Genomic DNA, 19,511 nt, shown 5'->3' on the forward strand with positions numbered 1-19,511 from the left:
GAATATAGGAGCTGCTGTGAATATTTACTTATGAGAATGTCTCCCATAGGTACAGTAGCATTAACTGCCAAGCCACTTGACAAATGAATAGGAATATTTACAGTTAGTGCAATGCATAGAAATAAGCAATAAACAAATCATAAGAATATGAGGCATATGTAGAGTATGATTGAAAGTGAATGGTTAGCTGCTATCAGATGATTTAAAGGTTTTCAGCTGTAAGGCATAACTGAAGGCATAAGTTTACTGAAATGTGTGTGATTCTCAGAAAATAAACAATTCTTGTCTGCCAGACTTCAGCACTGTATGTAGCTTGCTATCTTTGGGCATAGTCCTCAGTACCACTTCACTCCGTTTGGTACAAAATCAGAAGCCCAAAAAGCTGAAAAATGGTGTAACTGATATTCCACAAAATACTATCCTATTAGCCTGTAATGCTGCCACCCCTTCAAACAGGCAATAAAAAGAAAGTAGTGCAAAGTCTTATCTGTACTATGTGTCTCACTCTCCAGAGCAGCAGGTATACAGAAGAAGATTCATAGGAGTCTCAGACAGGATTTGTGAATTAAGTAGCGAGCCAGCTGAACAATGGCCCCTGCGATTGCAAATTTGTATAGACCAGACAGTTGTCTGTAGCACTGATGCATACACCAGTGTAAGAGACACATGAATTTGCCACCAGGGTAACCTTCTTGAATCAGTGCTGTTTCTCTTACTCTTCCCTTGATTCACAGAGACAAAATTCTACATCCTAATTGCCTTGCTATGCATTTTTAAAGGCCTGCACATCTCTCCCTCCTTTCCTCCTGTCTGCTACTATGCATACTTCAGAAAATTTTAACACAGGAATATAGAATTCATAAAGAATGTTCTTATATGCCTTAAAAAGAAGTGAAAGTTTTAACATCACCCCTTTTGCCATACTGACACTGAACAGCTGAATTAGCACAAAGGAGAGGAGGGGGGAAAAAAGAAAAAAGAAAAAAAAAGATTTAAACCCAGGAAAGACTACCCCTGTTTCTGACCAATATCCTTGTCTTTATCCTTGTCTTGCCTCCCTCTTCACTTGACAAAAAACTGTCTGGCATCCAGTTTCAAAGATGGAAAAGGAGGTCTGATTCTGATAGTATGTAACCTGATACTCTTAAGAAAACATATAGTGAGGAAAAGAGAAGGATGATAAAAGACTGGTAGCTACAGCTTCTGTTGCTCATGCTTTGTGGTCACATTCTGGCAGATTACAGATGTACTCTAGCCAAAGCCCTCATTCTCTATGTATTTGTTCTACTTCACTGAAGTTCCTAAAATGCTCAAATGATGTATAAACTCACTTCAGACCTCAAGCTCTTAGGAAACAGGTCCAAGATATATATAAATTTTTTTTTTTACTATTTTCTTGTTTGTTTTGGTTTGTTTGTTTTTCTATATAACAAAACCTTTACCTTTGCATGCAAGTTTCAATCCTCCATAACTCTTTGAGTGGATTAAAATGGTAGTCTTCTAAGCCCAACAACAGGAAACTTTCAGAGGTAAGAAACTCAAATACATTCACAAACACAGTAAGCTGGACAGACATTGACTGCAGACTACTACTATGTAAGCTGACAGTTGTATACGATAGGAAGTGTGAGGTATATGAAGAATGTAGCCTTAAAATATAGTTTTTTATCTGTATTTGAGAAAATCTCACCAAATTCACAGTTAGCCACAACTTTGTTTTCCCTCCTCATGTTCACTTTGATTAAGAAGAAAGCACTGAAATTAAGTATCATGCCACACATAACCATCTGCTGGATGCCACAGTCCAATCAACCAAGAGTTTGTCAGATCGCATTCTGATGAATAATAAAACGCTCAATCCAACAGTGATCCCTTCATGGTACATTAGCATCCCACAGCAGAGGCCAAGCTCAGGATCCTGCTGTACCTCTGCAACTCTGGTGACTATCATACATAACAGGCCATTAGGATTAGACTGGATTTCTGTTTAAATTAGGATGACCTGTTCTCTCCTGTTTTACCAGCACTCTTCCTCTGCTATTCCTCTTGGCCTTTACTACACAATACATTTTCCACTTCCTAACATTGGCATTTATCTCTTGCATCTTGTTCCCATCATCCTCCTAGTCTGCCCTTGATTGCATTTCAACCTCATCTGCTACTCATTACCACTTCTTGAAGTGCTCAACATAGTAAAGTACCAAATAGTAATGCCAGTTATTTTGTAATTTAAATATTTTATTATGATTGCCCAGTGAATAGTTTTCCATTTCCTTTTTAAAGATTTTAAGACATACTTTCTGTGAGAAAGAGAGAGGGGGGAAAAAAACTACCCAGCCTTCAGGTTTCCTAACAGTTGCTCTCCATCACATTGAAAGACATTCTCTTCTTTGTAACTGTTGTGTCTTCCTGCTCTCTTCTCAGCTATCTCAGAGATAAAATTCACGTTCAAGAGAATTAAGAGTCTAAAGTAGTTCATAAAGAAATGTGCACTCTTATTTCTCACTTTTACACATCTCTTTTGAAGAAGCTGTTTCTGCCACAAGCAAATGACTTGTTCAGAAGGGGCAGGTTCCTGCTTATAAAGCATTGTTCAGTCAGTTGAGAGCAAGGCCATTCATGGGACTTAGAAATCCCATAGTCTTTGCCCAGATTAAAGAATATTTCAGTAAACTGCCATTTTCCTCTCCCAAACTAGACATCATGATTATCAGCAATGACTTTAACTGACCTAGCGACTCTCAATTCCTATCCTGTTTGTACTGACTCTCCACCATCTTCCAAGATTCTCTTTCCTAAATAATTTTCCTTGGCACCCTGCAACAAGTTACCAAATTTCTTCACATACTGGGGACATGTAGAATCTCATTCCTGTCTCCAGCTACAGTACCAGCACCCTCGAACCACGATTATCCTGCTACCTCACTGTATTTGGTAAACCTACTATGTTAACATTAATATGTTTGCCAGTTGTCTGGATGCTGTAAGCCTAGTACTACCTCTTCACATTCAAATGCTTTACAACCAAGTCCACATAAACTTCATTCAACACTGCTGTAATGTAATCTTTCAGGATTTGCACTGGCATCGTAAAACTGGGCAAACTACTTGCTGTTAATGTATAGCTACAACATTGTAGTGGTACAAACCCACGTAAAACTGGTTTTGAATACATAAAATTTAAGCACTTACTAATAACCTCACTAATTCAGGTCCCTTCCAGTTTTAAAGAACACTAATATTCCTGTGGTGACACATATTACTGCTATTTTGTCTTATCTTGAGAGCTAGTTAATTGACTTTGTACTGGCAGATAAGTGTCATTAGCTTAGGTTGAGGATGCACTAATCGTCCAAAGCAGTCAATTGCCGTAAGTAGCTTTTGCTTTCTGAAGTATTTAAAAGCCATTCAGAGATTTATTCTTGTTAATGGCAGTAATATTTGTGTGCTAAGAGTAGAATTCGAGTGTACCTCTGTCTGTTTGATGTTGTAATTAGATCAGGTAGGCTGTGGTGAGTCACAGTTTATGAACCAACCTCAACCATACCTTTATGGTATGGTAAACATTAACCTCCAAAAGCTAATTTCTGTGTACCTGTACTCAGCATTAAAGGTTGACCAAACAACTATAATACCAGGCAAGGTTAATTTGTCCTAGTATTTATGCTTTATGAACTATCTGACTATGGAAAACTAACGTTTTTCAACATGCAAAAAAGCAGCAGATAAACCACAAAAATTCGAATCCTACTTCAGCAGTAGTATTTTTTTAGACAGTTTGTATTGGACTTGACAAGCGTTTCATAGACAAGCAGTCCAGCATCCAGTGCATTATATGTGCTCATTACTCAGCGGGCAATGCCACCAATTTGAGTAAAGTCAGAGCAAAGATCTTGAATTCAGGTCACTGGAATTCCTCTAATCCTGACTTTACTACCTATGATCTCTACAGAGAACTGAGAAATAGATTAGTAAAACCTAGTACAAGGACTTAAAAGTATTCAAAATCAGTAAGCCTCAAAATGAAAAGCTCCAGAGTAAAAGTTCTTAAGAGCCAGGTGCGCAAGTAAAAACTGCAGGTGATTTTTCAAGAATTTAAGAGATCAACCTCAAAGTAAAACTTCTTTTCCTTGGAAAGGATTTGGGGAGGGTGTATGTGTGCACTTTACTTTTTACTGTGTTCATTCTAAAATGTATTGTTTATACTAGGATTTGGATTCCAAGATGGGAAGAGTACTAGAAAAAGCATACAAAAGCATAACAGGCCAAATTTCATCTGGACTGAGATAAATTAAATGACATGGCCATGAACAAAATAATTCAGTTCTCAAAGTGATGACAGAGTTGGAGTTCGAGCTTCAACACCATTTTAATTGCCCACTACACTAACCATAGATCTTTTGATGGGGAGAAAAGGTAATCAGCAGTCACAAAGTGTGCAGCAAGAGCCCCTACCAAGGTTCTGGCAAAGTCCTTCTCACTTATTCTCATTTGAGCATATGGATTAATATAAATAGATTCTGGTTTCATGTCTCTCATTACAGATTCCTACAGTTAATCCAGGCTGCCTCCAGCTACAGCTTGCAGTCTTCTCCAGGGGATGCAAAACTTGTATTAAGTGCTCACTTTATTAGTGAACCCTACATCTGATGTGAAACTTTTCGAGGCAAGAGAAAACAGAAACCAGGCATTATTGTAGGCTTTTCACATTTCCTAAATTTTCACTTTAACAACATTCTTTGTTATCTACCCTAGCATTTTGTAAAGTCTCTGGATTAGAGTCTCCCATCATCAGGCCTGTGATCATCTCATTTGTCCATCACATTAGAGTCAGTCATGCCACTCTACAAAACTCAATTTCTCTTACTTTTATTGTATGATGAGAGAAGACTATAGGAGCATAACTGAAATGAACAACCTCAAAGAGTAAAGTATTTATAAATGTGTAATTCTGATCCATTGAACAGAGGGGTGAAAAAGTCCCGTGGAAGAATTAAGTTCGTTTCCAGGACAGTATAACTGGCTGTCACTTGGGACAGCTCAGCAGAAGTACTGGGTAAAAAACATGCTGGCAAAAATAATAAATAAAAAGGAGAATGGGCTATGTTTGAATTTAATTTTTTAAGGCAAACACCTCTGTACTGAAAAAAAAACATTGTAAAATATGGCCCCAGATACTTTCCTTTATATGAAATATATAACATGAAAGGAAAACATAATTTTCCTTTATATGAAAACAAAAGCCAGCATAAATTATTTTTAGGAAAAAGAATTCAATGATTTATAATGAATATTTTGGTTGTTTTTTGTTTGTGGTGTTTTTTTTTTTACATCTGAAATTTACACCGATCCTCATTAGTTTGCAATTAAAATCTCTGCTGACATGACGGAGTAAAGTTTGAAGGAATTTACTCATTATGTTCACAATTAAGAGGATTTTGAAATTTTCTCTATGGAAAGCTATAAATCATAAGCACATATGATTTACAATTCAGGCAAAATGCTCTGAATGTAGTTTCTAAAAACCTTGTTTAAAAAAATTAAGGAAAAAGGAAAAAAATAGATTTCTGCCCTAAGGATTAGAAAAATGTCAGGAAAATTCTCCTGTGTTAATTTTCTAGCATTGGTTTTTGTTTATAACTTACATAACTGGACCTAGTTATTCTTTTTCCACTTAATGTTCACAATAAAACATTGGAGAACAATCAAGTCAGAAAACATTTACAGCGTCAATTTTATAAACACCAAAAATAGAATCTTCAATGAATAGTTTGATTTCATAAAAAAGCTATTCAGGCCTTTCCTGTCCTTAGACTTTTTTTCCTTTTCAGTTTCAACGCAAAAAATGAATTTCACACTTTTCTCTCTAGACAATCTGTACCTTACCTCCCATACTAACTCAGTATGTGCTAAAGTAAACAAGGTGACATCCCTTTAATTCTCTGCCCTTAACAGTTTAATCTAAGTATTACAGATGACCTTCCACAAAGAAAGGAATTACGATTTGAATCTTCATGAAGAGCTACCTAGTTTCATCCAGAAATTATTTCTATTACCAAGGAAATTCCTTTGCAGCATCAGTGGCTCAAGTCAAGAAATTTAACTGATCACAAATCAGGCCATTCCTTGAAACTTCCTTCACCTCACATTTAAGAACAACAGAGGCTGAAGTATTAACAGAAGACAAGTTAGGTAGAACTACTTCAAGGCTTGGTGTAAGGGACTTTAGGCTACACATGACCACTCCTGGCCTGACACATATGTACCAGTCCAGCAATGGTGCAGTATCTTCCTGGAAGAAAACGGCCAGCACTTTCAAATAATGGCAAACACATACTGATGCAGGGCTCAGTTGTGCTTTAAGCAGCAAAAGGAGCAGAGAGTTTGCCAGTAGCCAGCATGCCCAGAAGTGGTAAAATTTTTGTACCACTTTGAAACAGAGGACAGCTTGCACATTGTCCTTCACTTTGAGTGGTGTAAAGTGGGTCAGCATCATAGTGAGATTTCATCTTGTGTCCAGTTAACCAAGCTCTGCCACAGCAGTCAGCTGGAGAAATCAAGAAGGGGAAGCAGAAATGGAAGGGAGGGCACCTCTTAAATTTGTATGGAAGTATGGGAAGCTAGCTGTAGCCCTTTCACGTCAAAAGTTACCTGCATCAGTTCCTGCAAATAGACAAGCCCAATCTGGAGTCCTGCTGGCAAGAAGCAGCAGTTTACCATGTACCATTTGTACAACCACCTGCTTACAAATGTAGTAGGTAACACTTCATTATTTGATGAATCCACTTTGAAAAAGCCTGGTCAAGGAGCTCATCAAACAGCCATGGTGCCAATAGATTGTGAATCCATTTGGGGCTTTACTGCATACCTGCTAGGCATCCATACACAAGTTATTTTAATTCTTTAACTTGCTTGCTTTCCAAAATAAATAAAAATCTATTTTTAGATTGTAGCCTCCTTCAGCCAGGGACTACTTCCAACATCATCATGCAAGACTCACACCTTCTCAAGATATTGAAAAAAGTAACCTGAATCCAACAGGGGGCTCTGATTTGAGGGCATCTAGGTGCAACGGCAAACTCACACACAGGTAATAGATACTGTTCAGTTCTGTAGTCATACTACAGTCCTGTTTTGTTCCATGTTAGACAATCACTTTGTCAGTGTGTGTGAAAGAAAAGTTGACCAGTCTGAATGAAGGCATTCGTCTTTATGATTCGCGTAAGTCAATTGTTTCTGCAAAGAGCTCACTACATCCTGACCATACCTTGAATCATATCAAACCCACCTACCAGAACAACATCACATGCACACTCCACATTTCTTTTGAACCTCCCTGCTATCACAGACCACATTTAAAAAAAAAAAAACACAAAACTTTAAGATTTCAGAGCAATTACCTTAAAAGCATTTATGCTAAAGAAAGTACTATTGATTGGCGCTCATCAGTTTTCAGCACCTGTAGTGTACAACAAAAGGAGAATTAAATTGATCTAATTACTAGGGATGCACTAAATTACCAGAAAACAGTTCAGCAGCCCATTCTAAGAGGAGATATTGCAGACGTGGCATTTGGCAGCTGAAGTTCAAATTGGATGCGTATCTATAAGGGTCTGTACTCATCTTCAGATAGTTTGCTTTTCACATGTCATAAAAAGTATAGTAAGCTACTGCTAAAAGCAAAAAACTAGGACTTTTATATGTAACTGCCTAATATAAGTGTAACTAAATATAATACATTGCTTAAAACTGGATCATATTCTGGAATTCTAAGATTAAAGACTTTTATTAAGAAGGTAAATTCTTTCTGGGAAAAAAAAAAGAACCAAAACAACAAAACTGAAAAGTGAACAGAATATCATCAAAATTCTAACCAATTGATACTTGGAAGGGGATTAAAAATATATATACACTCATATTTCAAGTGTGATGTATTTGAAACTATGTCCAAGTCTATTAATCCAGTTGCATTAAAACTTGCTACACCTAGTAAGCTTCTAGACAGATTTCAAAAAGCTAAATAAAACATGACTATAGAAATAATTATATGTAATTTAGCAACAACAACCAAAATAATAGTAGCAAATGTCAAGATTAATCACAGAAGTACAGACCTTCATCTACCAAATCATTGAAATCTGCTGAAAAGCAGACAAAGATTTTGAACACATTGAGAATGAAGCCAAAGCATCTGTCACACAAAGCTTATCTTTGGGTAGGCAGAGGAACATGCATAGGAGTCTGATTAAAATAATCCCCCCAGTAAACAATATATAGAGACAGAAAATTTACAGGACCTAAGAACAGAGAAGACAGAAGGAATAGCTAGCAACAGACTGGTATAGTATCCTTGTTTATGCCATGAGCAGCACATCTTGTGCCTCAGAAACATCTTATTTTAGTAACTTATTATTTTTTATATATATATATAGTGTATATATATATATATATTTAATAACCATGCCTGTATTGCCAATATAACGATAAAACACTTATAGATGCAGACAAACTGAAAACGAAAGCGATGACACAGATACGTAGCCTGGGGATATCAAAAATGGTGAGAGATTTAAAGAGACGTATTGAGAAGGCCCTTCCTCAGGGTGTTTATTTGCTTAGTTCTGAAATACAAGAATCCACAAATTTGAGTATGTATTGTGAATCAATTGACACACAAACAAATTCATTTACTTTCCATCCTTTCACACAAGTTTGGGATGTGAAGTCAGGCAGATGACAAAATATTTTCTGCTTGAAATATTAATCGTCTTAGCCTCCATTTCTTCAGAATGGCAAAGTATTTACATGGAAATAAAGAAGCAACAACAACAAAAAAACCACAAGTATTGTTGAGAGATTTTCATCCCATTTCATTGTGGTTGGACACTGGACTACCACTTTGCAAGAGTATTGTGCTAGCATAAATGAGAGAACTCCGGTTCACATACTTTAGCAGCTATCAGTTTTCACGTTGACTGTCATCAAACCAAGATCTTCTGCAGTAGCTAGCTCATTCTGATCTACAGCATTTTTGCAGTTGACTAGTCTGATATCTGCTAGTGACAACTTTGTAAGTGATCCATGAAGCCAGCAGGTGGACACTTGGAAAATTTATCTTCGCTGTTGTTGCAACAGCCAGAAACAAAATCAAAGCAAGGAACAAGTAATAGAGTTACGAGACTTTTAAAAATGTGTATAAGCAGTTCCACAGAAATTAAAATGTTTTTCTCTATTAGCAACATTGGTCAAACAGAACAAAAATTAAGCTCAGCTTTTAGAATTAACATTATATACATTGTTCAGTTTGCATTACAATATGGTTCCATCAGATTCAAGATTCCACATCAATTGCTTGTTAAGAGTATTATGGCGTAGCTTAATGACATTGTACACCACTATCTGGGATTGCTTGAGTTGAAAATATAAAATCAGGACTAGAAGAGAGTGTGTTAAGTCAGAAGGTCAGATATACTAGCCTAAAAAGAGCATACATTAGACTATCTAACCATCTCCTACAGCATGCTGCATTTCAGGTTGCACTCCATGCACATGCATTTGAAACAGCTGACTGCCAATAGCACATGGGAACATTCTATAGTAGAAGATCAGTTTAAATGCACTGTTTAGATAGAAACTTACAACCCTTCTGTAAACACTCCAGCAGTAACTTGCATCTTGTAATTGAAGATCAATAAGCTGTCACACTGGCCAAGCTTTCCCCTTTTGTCAGGATACACTGGATGATATTGTACTGCTTCCACAGCTGATCCTTCCATAGTGGTAAAAAAGCTTTGCTGCATTCGAGAAGCATAGGGCTGATAAAAAGATAACAAGAAAGATCAAAAGCTCATACTAAAGTAATCACACTCTCAATCCATTTCTCCTACTGTTTCTGTGTATGAAAACAGAGAAATGTTTCTGCATACTCAATGGCCACATCTGTTAGAAAATGTTACCTGTTTCAAATCTGCTGTAATACCAACATCAAAGCAAAAGAGCAATCTCTGAAGCAGTAGCAAAATACATTTACCAGAATCTTGGAAATGCCTCTTAAGCAGAGGCGCTATAGATTTTCTTGATTTTTTCTTTCCCTTAATTCTACATTTAAATATATCTGAAAAATCTAGCATTTACCAAAATTAGAACTGAACTAACTTGATGTTAACGGTTAGGATTCCACTATCAGTGCTTTAAAAAAAAAATTGTTTCAAAACTGTTCTTATCCAATGAATATGCTACATCTATGTTCCAATATTATCACTATAATATCCCATTACACATTATACAGCTATATTCCAGAATTAATAGAGAAGCTGGCCCTCAATTTTGCTGCAGACTTGCAATTTCAGAGTCTCAAATCAAAACTTCTCATCATACCTTCTTAAGTGAAATACCATTTTTCTTGTTTGCCTCCCAAATAATACAGGAAATAATTATTGTAAGACACTGAAGTTGTGAAAACTTTCAGGATGTCAAATTTCTCTCATTTTGCAGGCATTTAGGTTCATAATTTGCTCATTATTAATGTTTTTCAAGTAGATCGATCAGGAATAAAACAGAACATAACATGAAGAACGGACACCCACACACCAGATTCTTTGAGAAAAACTGAAAGAACTAGCATCATTTAGCCTATAGAAAATAGGTTTAGAGGACATAACTATCTTCAAGTATTTAAAAAAATGCTGCAAAAAATAACTCTTTTTTTCCAGCTGTACAGTGGGTATGACAAAAAATAGTGAGATGAAATTTCTACATGAATGATTGATTTTGGACTTTGGGAGAAGTTTTCTAATGGTGAAGCTACAGAAGAGCTGCTCTGTTTCCTGCGGAAACTCTGGGATGTCTAGTATAGGTCATCTCAGAAAAGATGATAAATTCCTGTATGGAATGACACTAATCTGGTTGGATTACCTGAGTGGTTTTGAGCTTTTCCAAATCAGTCAATCCGTAACATAACTGACGAACTGCTTGTGACAAAATAGATCTATCTTTCATCAAAATGAAGTTCAGATTCCAGATGTTTTTTACATATTCCTTTACTATTCATCCTTGCTTCCCTTTTCATTTGATCTCGTGTATAGAAATTCATGTGTAAGAGTTAAAAGCAAAACAAAGCAAAACCACCAATAATAGTTATATTGGACAACCAGTTGTAAAGAACAGATTAAATTATCTTTTGATTTCTCCACAATCTTTCATCTGTCTCTAATTACAACCTGTTTACAGATTCAGAAGCAAGAAAAAAAATCCCAAATTCATTAGCTAAATTATTCCTTTTGGGTAATTCATTTAGCATAAGTATAAAAAGACGCTTTTTAAATTGAAAGAAAACTAAAGTTTTAGAATATGTAGGCGACAAAAAGTTACCAAATACCTCTGTTTCTTGACAAGCTGGATTCTAAACCAGATCGCTTGGATTTATTCCACTTTCTATTGGGCCTGTGTGGATAACAGCACGCCTTATGGACAAAGATTTAATCTCTTTTATAAAAAGAGAGAAAACAAAACAAAGTAATAGCTTTTGTCCCCATTACCATCACTCCTTGTATGTCCATGAGCTTTCCAAATTACATTAGAGAAGGTACCATGGCATCAGACAGCAACTGCTAAGCCTTGGCCTAAGGGTTGGCTCATAACCTTCTGACCCTTCTGAGCCCTTCATGACCTTCTGAGCCCTCTGACCTTCACTAGAGACTGGATAACGCTATGCACCTCTCTGGTTGCCAGTACTAGTTGTTCTCTCATGGGCTACGTCTTCAAAACTAACTTGATAATAAGGCTTTATGTACCTTCTTGATTTGGGAAAAAAAAACAAAAACAACTAGCACATTAGTAGCAGGTAAGTTTAACAGCATAATTCACTTTTATTCATCAATCATACATCCTATTTCAATGGGGTTTCTCTAATCACCCTCATTGTAGGAATATGGAGGCACTGACAATGTGAAAAATATCTGAAATGTCTGACCTTCCTGTACAAGTAGAAAGCTTTGACACATGGTATCTCTATTACCTTTCTCTTAGGCTGGAAACAATTCATCTTTCAGTTATTTTAGGTGTAAATGAATACAATGAGAGGACTTAGCAGTAAAATTAACTAACATGCAAGATCATGCTGGATTTTTTTTTAACTTACAGTAATAATTAAAGTATTTTGATGGCTACACTTGAGTGCTAATTTATAATTAACTTCAGGTGCTTCTTTGATCTTGCTGATACATTTTTTTCCATTTTCTTATCAAGAGTCTCCATACAGTCTGTAATTACACTTCTTAGTGTGACAGTGACTTTGAATAAGTGGATGCATTAATACATGCTTTGGGAAAATATCATTTGAGCTAAAGCAAGCTCTTACCACTGAGCTGGAGTATCATCTGAAGCAATATCATCTGATTAAAAACATAATATTATATAAGTTCATAATAGGTTTGCCATAAAAATAAAACAACGATTCTCAATTTTAAGGTAATAGATGACAAGAACAGTAAAGTTAGTACCTTTCCAACAATATGCATGTTAAGGCATTCAGAGAATTAATATCACAAAACTACAAAATACAAGTATCATGTTTTATATTTGTTTAGGCCTCTTTCTCTAAAGAAGAAGATATTGCATTTTTTTTCTAAATAATGAAATAGTGAACTAAAAGATTTTGTTTTAAGTGCTAAAAGCTCTTATAATAATACAGCAATACAGTCTAACCTACCTGAAGCAACAAATACATACATAATGCAACAGTGCAGGGCAGTATAACTCATTTCCTCAGCTAAAGGAACAGTCTGTAATTCTCAGAACACAAACTCTTATATCATATTTTTAACACATAAATAAGACATGCACCAGCAACAAGACAATTGAGATCCTCATGTTAACCACTTGTTGCCTGTGAAATGTTGAACAAAAACTGCCATGGAGGTGCTAGGGGCAGTTCCGTGAACACAGCAGTCTACACCTACAAATTGGGACCGGTACGACTTCTCCAGTATTTTTCACCGATACACTGCTACTAAACTCAATAATTACCACAATGATAATGGCTGATATAAAATATACTTTACACAACATTTCTTTCTACAAGCAAAGCCTGACTGCTACAGAACAGTTACTGTAACCTCACTAGCTCACAACACAGATGACTACGCATGCACAAACATGACTGGCTAGTCGGAAAGGATAAGAACAGCGAGGTTAGTATTACTGTAACTATACAGTTAGCTTGGTACAACCTTCTCGTGAATAAAGGTTAAGATAATTAAATCGCCACGTGTTTTGTGGTATCATTTCACAAACTCATCTTTTTTAATTCATTGCTAAACAACTTAGCAGCATGGTTACATGCAAATCCTGACATACTGCACAATTATTTTTTCAACTTAAACAACCTCCCTGCTTTAGGGCTTCTTTCATTCAAACCAGCAAGTGTGACAGCATTTGAAAAACGCATGAACCTCTGGGCTCTGACAAATGGATAACATCAAGATGCATGTCATTTATGTGTTCATACTGAAAAATATCAGTACCCATCCTGCCCAAGCTCTCCTACCAGGTTCTAAGACACACTGCAGAGACAAGACTGCACAGCATTAGCTGTCAAGTTCCTTTCTGAAAGGAAGAAACACGTCTGATACACTAGCACTATCTCCCTTCCACTTATGCCTCCTTCACAGTAAAAACGAAAGATAAGTAAACTAAAAAACAAGGAAGGAGTCAGAGCAAAATAGTTCAATTTTGACTGCTTAATCATTGTCCAGATTGCTCCCATTTATTGTGGCTCCCCAAAATAGTCACAGAATCATGGTCAAAAAGTGCTACTTGATGAAAATGAAACACCAATAAAACTACTTTGCAAAAGAAGCAATACTTTTTGTGAAAACAAAGTCTTCCCTTAAGAGTAAGAGGTGAAGAAAAAAAGAGTCAAGAATTTGTGAAATTCACAAGCTGAAGCTAAGATTGATGGGTAACTAAACATGAAGCCACATCTTTCATTTTATTATTTTTTTTCCTTCTGCACAGCTGAGATAAAACCAAAGTAGCACATTTTCTAACATTACAGATACAGCAGTCTTCCCATCATACATCATGAGATGAAAGAAAATATGTTTATTTTACTGCAGATCCATTAATTATGCTATCTGGCAGCAACCTGCGTTTTGTTGTTGCTGTTTTTAAATAAATATCCCTGGCACAGCCTTATAGTCATGCCACAGCGCACAAAATGGAGATCTGCCAAGTACAAATGGAGTGGTATGAGGAACTTTTTCCCTGTGCTGACAGAGCAGCTGTCCAGCCCCATAAAAATCGATGTAGGCTATTATATTTTCCTGCATAAGACCCAGAATTTCAGTGTGTGCCTTTCAGATTGAAGGCTGAATGTTATCTGCAATGGAGCTCCTACTTCTGCAGAGCAGTACTCAAGTACCCCCGTAAGAACACCTGGAAGGATCTTGCCAAAGATGTTTTGGGAGAAAGAAACTTTTCATCTATTTAAAAAAAATAAAGCATTTGTCACTTCCTAAAGTGCTCTCAAACTCTGTTTCTTTCCATTCAAAAAGATTCCAGCCCTTCCTGAACTGTCAAGGCTTGCATTTCAACATATTATCATACACAGCTTTTAGTAAGAAAAAACAAATGACAAGTGTTTTTGTTGTGTTTCAAACTATTCCAACAACTACTTTCATAGGGTTTAAAGAAACAGACACATATAAACGTGGGGACCATTAGTCCTGGAAGCCAACAGAATTCCAAATGTGGGGACCAATACAGAAAGAGAGAGAGAGAGAAGGACATGTTTTGGCTTAACTAACTTAATAAAAATCCAATAAATAAAAATATAGCTATCAATAATTCAATAATTGAAGCTAAGACAAATTTCAATAGGTATCAGTCTCAAATTTGTAACAATGTATTCACACTTCATTACACTTTCTTGTCTACTAAGCACTCAATGTTAAAATCAAGGTTAAAATCTGGTTGGTTGTTTTTGTTTGTTTGTTTTTGTTTTTGTTGTTTTGTTTTGTTTTAACAAATAGCTTCTTTTTCACAGTTTTTTCATTAGTTATTTGCTCTGAAAAATGTGCACTGTCCATCACAAACATTTTTGATTAAATCAATCACATGAAGAAAAAAATGTTTGAGCAGGATTTGCGCAAAGTGCTGCATACCAATATAGATGAAAATCCACAGCACTAAAGAGATTACCCAGAGCTGGAATGGCCTTTGAGAATTACAGAAAAGTCTTTTAAAACCAGAAAATTTCAGCTCCCAGTCAGCTACCAAAATAAATGTTCATTCTCTTAAATGTGTTCAGTACTACAATGTACAAACCAAGAGAAACCAGAATGAAAACAAGATAACAATAACTGAATGGTTTAGTTTCAGTACCAAAACTGATGGTATGATTGAGTAAGGGTACGGTCACCTTAAAAAAGTTATCATAAGCTAAGCAAAGGTGTAACATACAGTCCCTCAGCTAGTTACTCATAGACATGCTGCTATTCTGCAGTACAAAGTTTCATTGTGTGGTAGGAAACCTCACATTAATCATGAGGGCAAGCCAAGCACTTAAGTAGTTACCAAAGAATATAAACACACTAGAAATCTATACTCCACTTAACTCTGACATCTGACTTACCGCACATTTTGGAAGCCAAAGCCCCTAATTAAAGCAACATTCTTCTCAAAAGTAATTGTAGTCCTTGGTTCATGAACACATCACCATAATGAACCTCTGCCTCCTCTGAGGAAAGAGGCGTACAAACAACCGATTAGGCAGTCGGTGACAAAAACCCATGCATGTTCTTCACATGTTCCGTACTCGCGAAATACATCAACACTGCACAGATCCCTTTACACATTTCTGCAACTAAATCCTTCTTAAGAGGACAGACCAAACACCTCAGAACAAATTTTACACAATCGTAAGAAGGAGAAAAGCAAATGAACCCATGACTAAGTGAATTGCTTCAATATAGATATATTCAAGTTGATATAGAGAGAGACACATGATGTACACAAGTAGATTTACGCTGACATCAGGGGTCAAGTATGAATATACAAAATAGAAGGCCAGAACTAACCCGCCATCAGTTTAAAAGCTTGGGGAAGGAAATTACTACATAAATACACTTAACTTTACATTTGTTACAATTGCAGTAAGCGGTGAATTGCTCAAGGCTGTACCTATAAACATTGCAGTTTCCTTTATTCAGCAGAACCATGGGAACTAACCTGTTACCCAACTACGTGGTAACAGTTCAACACTTCGCACTTCGAGGAAAACAAATGGACTAGAGAAACAAGCAATGTGATGTGAAATGTTACAAAACATATATATTTCTCTGTAAAGGAAGACAGAAAAGCCCAATCCTCCATCTCTTATTTTCATCACCAACCTTTTTTCCAATACCCATAAAACCCTTACTGGCAACAAATTGTAGTCCAGCCAAAAAGCAGTATATATAGCTGTTTCTGCAGCTTTTCATCATCTCCAGGTGAGCAGACCAGAAGGAACAACCACTGTTACAGAGGGAGACCTTTGTCTACAGTGACTGTTTCCCTGCACAGCTACAGCAAAATACGATGCTGCTATCTTTATTCTGTTTTAATGCTGCAGATAAAATTGAGATAGCTCTCATGAATAGAAACACATTCAAACCACATCTCAAATATGAGGTTAAATATTTATTCCAGAATAAAAAAAATATTATTTTTAGTAACTCTACAGAGGATGATATTGTAACAATTACAAGAAAATTTGTTACTGCTCTAGTTCTTTTTAAAAAGTCTCCCTCTCTCCCTATCACAGGCACATCCATAGGGACAGCTCAGCTTCTCACCACCCTCCTCCTTACAGGCTGTTCAACTCCACACCATGCAATGTGCACACATCTTGAGCCTTGAATCCCAGCATGGCAGCAGATTACAATGGATGCGCTGAACTCCACCATGTCTTTCCAAAGACATGAAACAGCTACCAGAGGTATAACCAAGCAGCACTGCTGTATTTCATACATATAATTCCAATAGCATTAATTAAAATAACAAGCAATCTGGCTACCAGATACATGCAATTGTCAGATTGTATGGTGCAACAGAGGAATGCAGACCAAGTAATAGCCTTAGCTATGAAGGCTAACTACAAGGTTTTGTGTACCAAAGGAACTTGCCTTTTCCAAGAAAAATGCACTGGGGAGGAGTGCACAGAGCCCAACGTTTCCACCCCAGGCTGAGTGCAGAAGGCAGCCCACAAAGCGCAGCAGCAGGACTGCTGGCTGCAGGGCTCAGCAGGACACAACCATCGCCCCTGCAAGGTCTCACAGGTATGCCTCCCTGCTACAGCCAGAAGAGCTTAGGAGTGGGCAATTCGCAACAAATTTTGAACCACAGCCTACCTCTAACTTCCAATAATCGGGGGGCAGGGAGGAAGCAGTGTAAAATAGGTGGCACACTGCATTATTTTTTTTTCAGCAAGGATCTATTAACACGAAACCTTGCAGACCCAGAGCGCGCATAGTAATTACAACAACTCGTGGCACCTCAGGGCATGCGGAAAGCTGCCTCGCTCAGCCACCTGCACCCCGCTTCAATGGGCAGTCAAAACTATTTCCCAAACTGTTCCTATGGTGAATTCCCAATCACTCTTTATACATAAGCCTCCATTACATACTAGCTCAGGAAGCCTGCCAGCCTGCCCCTTGGCCAAAAAAGCCGTCAGGCTCGCTGCCTACTCCCAGACTTGCTGCCGCCCTGGGAAGGGGCACACGGCAGGGTGGCACCGCCTCAGGCAAGCACGCGCCAGGCACAGCCCCAACGGCCGCTGCCCAATGGCCGCCCAGCGGCAGGGCCCAGCCATGGCACCGCCTTGTGCCCGCCTGAGGGGCAGCGCGGGGCTGCCCTTTGCCCCCGGCCCAGCCTGGCAGCCTGGTTGCTCACCTGCTGCCGCTCTGTCGCGCTCTCTAGCACAGCCCTGCAGTTGTGATAGCACAGACCCGTTTCCTTGCTCTGGGCATGTAAACCATAGGATGTACGAGTGTCGTAGCTCTCAGTGCTGCAGAGCTCGCAGCCCTCAGTGTTAGCTGCACACCCCCGTGAGGGAGGTTGGGCGCTCCCCTCAGAGCAGCCAGGAGGCAGGTGGGTGATGGCAGCCGAGTGCACCATGCCCGCGTCTTCTCCCAAAAGCAACAAAGACCTGCACTGGCAGTGGCTCTTTTGCTGGAGGCCTTGATGCTCTGTGCATCCCACAACCACAGCTTAAATGCAGATCCACTTGTCTAAACACCAACATACCATGACAAAAATAAAATGTTCCTACGTAACTTTTATAACCTAACAGTGACTGTTTATAAAACATTTTTGATAAAGTCAGTGACACAACCAGTGATTCACAGTAAGACTTTAAGCATTTATCACAGTTTTTTGCTTGATGTTAGTAATCACCTTGTGAATTACATGTTTTTATTCCAAATAACAACAGGGAAGTCTTATTTGCCAAGACAAATCTGTTGTAACCCCACTGGAAAAAAAAAAAAAGTCACTATTGAGCAAAAATTCTGTTTGGTGATTCTACTGTCTCAGTTCTGTTGAGAAACCACAGTTTTATGTGCACCCACTGAGAATATTTGGATTCAGAGCTGTTCTCTTCTGCCTGACGGAGAGCTTTCAGCAGCCTGTTGGTTATGAATTGGCCAAAATGTCTCCTGACCTGAAGAACTCCCTCTTCTAGACACCAATTTGGAGATTAAGACATTTCAATTTGAAGGCTTTTTATTCCAATACTTTCAACCTAAAACCTTTCATTCAGCAAAAAGTTTTGATACTTGGACTTTTTTCTTTAATTCAGTTTGAAAACAATGTTGACATAGCACTTCCCTTAGGAAAGATAATACTCTTCACTCCTTTCTAGTTACTATTTTAATCATGGCTCCTTAAAAAAAAAAAAAAAAAAAGTTAAATGGAAATGGCTTGGCTAAGCATCAAACTGAGAATTCTCAGAGAAAGTACGTCATTTCTCTATTTCTCAAAAATCCATTTAACAGGGTTGCAAAGGTATTTGCTTTTTATAGGCAGCCATTGTTTTTTTCTGCTCCCAAAGCAATTTTGATCTATACCTGAACTAGCACTTTAGGAAAAAGAAAATAGAAATATTTATTTTTTACCTTTAGAATTACTTTTTAACTTTGAAATGTTCTCCATCTTCTGTTTATAAACAAGAAATGGTACTTGGTTCTTTAATACCTACTGTCATTCCACTGAGAATACCTTGTGTTCCTTTCAACTTTGTCTTCACTAAGAAAAGGTCCCTGAAATGCTTTCATAAGAAAATGCATTATAGTTCAGATTCTACAAAATACTTAACCTCCTACCCCTTTTAATATCAATTCAAATCTATAACCTGAACAGAAACTCAGAGCAAAAATACTTCAGTGAACCTGGGCTCAGTTCAGCAAAACACCAGGATACACTTTTGGCTCACTGAGGACAACAGGAATCAAACACATACCTAAAGTACT

At 37.5% G+C, this 19,511-nt stretch overlaps 1 long non-coding RNA gene across 3 annotated transcripts in view; it reads right to left on the minus strand.

The window, feature by feature from the left end:
* The window catches only part of LOC125183493 (uncharacterized), a 230,388-nt gene that overhangs the window by 101,358 nt on the left and 109,519 nt on the right, over positions 1 to 19,511 (minus strand). For all 3 annotated transcript variants that reach the window (XR_010831871.1, XR_010831872.1, XR_010831870.1), the window contains 2 exons: positions 9,640 to 9,815; positions 7,401 to 7,459 (listed from right to left, as the gene is read on the minus strand). This is a non-coding gene — a long non-coding RNA (uncharacterized lncRNA). The remainder of the gene's footprint in view (positions 1 to 7,400; positions 7,460 to 9,639; positions 9,816 to 19,511) is intronic.

The sequence above is a fragment of the Anser cygnoides genome, chromosome 5 (genome assembly GCF_040182565.1).
Source record: "Anser cygnoides isolate HZ-2024a breed goose chromosome 5, Taihu_goose_T2T_genome, whole genome shotgun sequence".
Taxonomy (NCBI): Eukaryota; Metazoa; Chordata; class Aves; order Anseriformes; family Anatidae; genus Anser; species Anser cygnoides.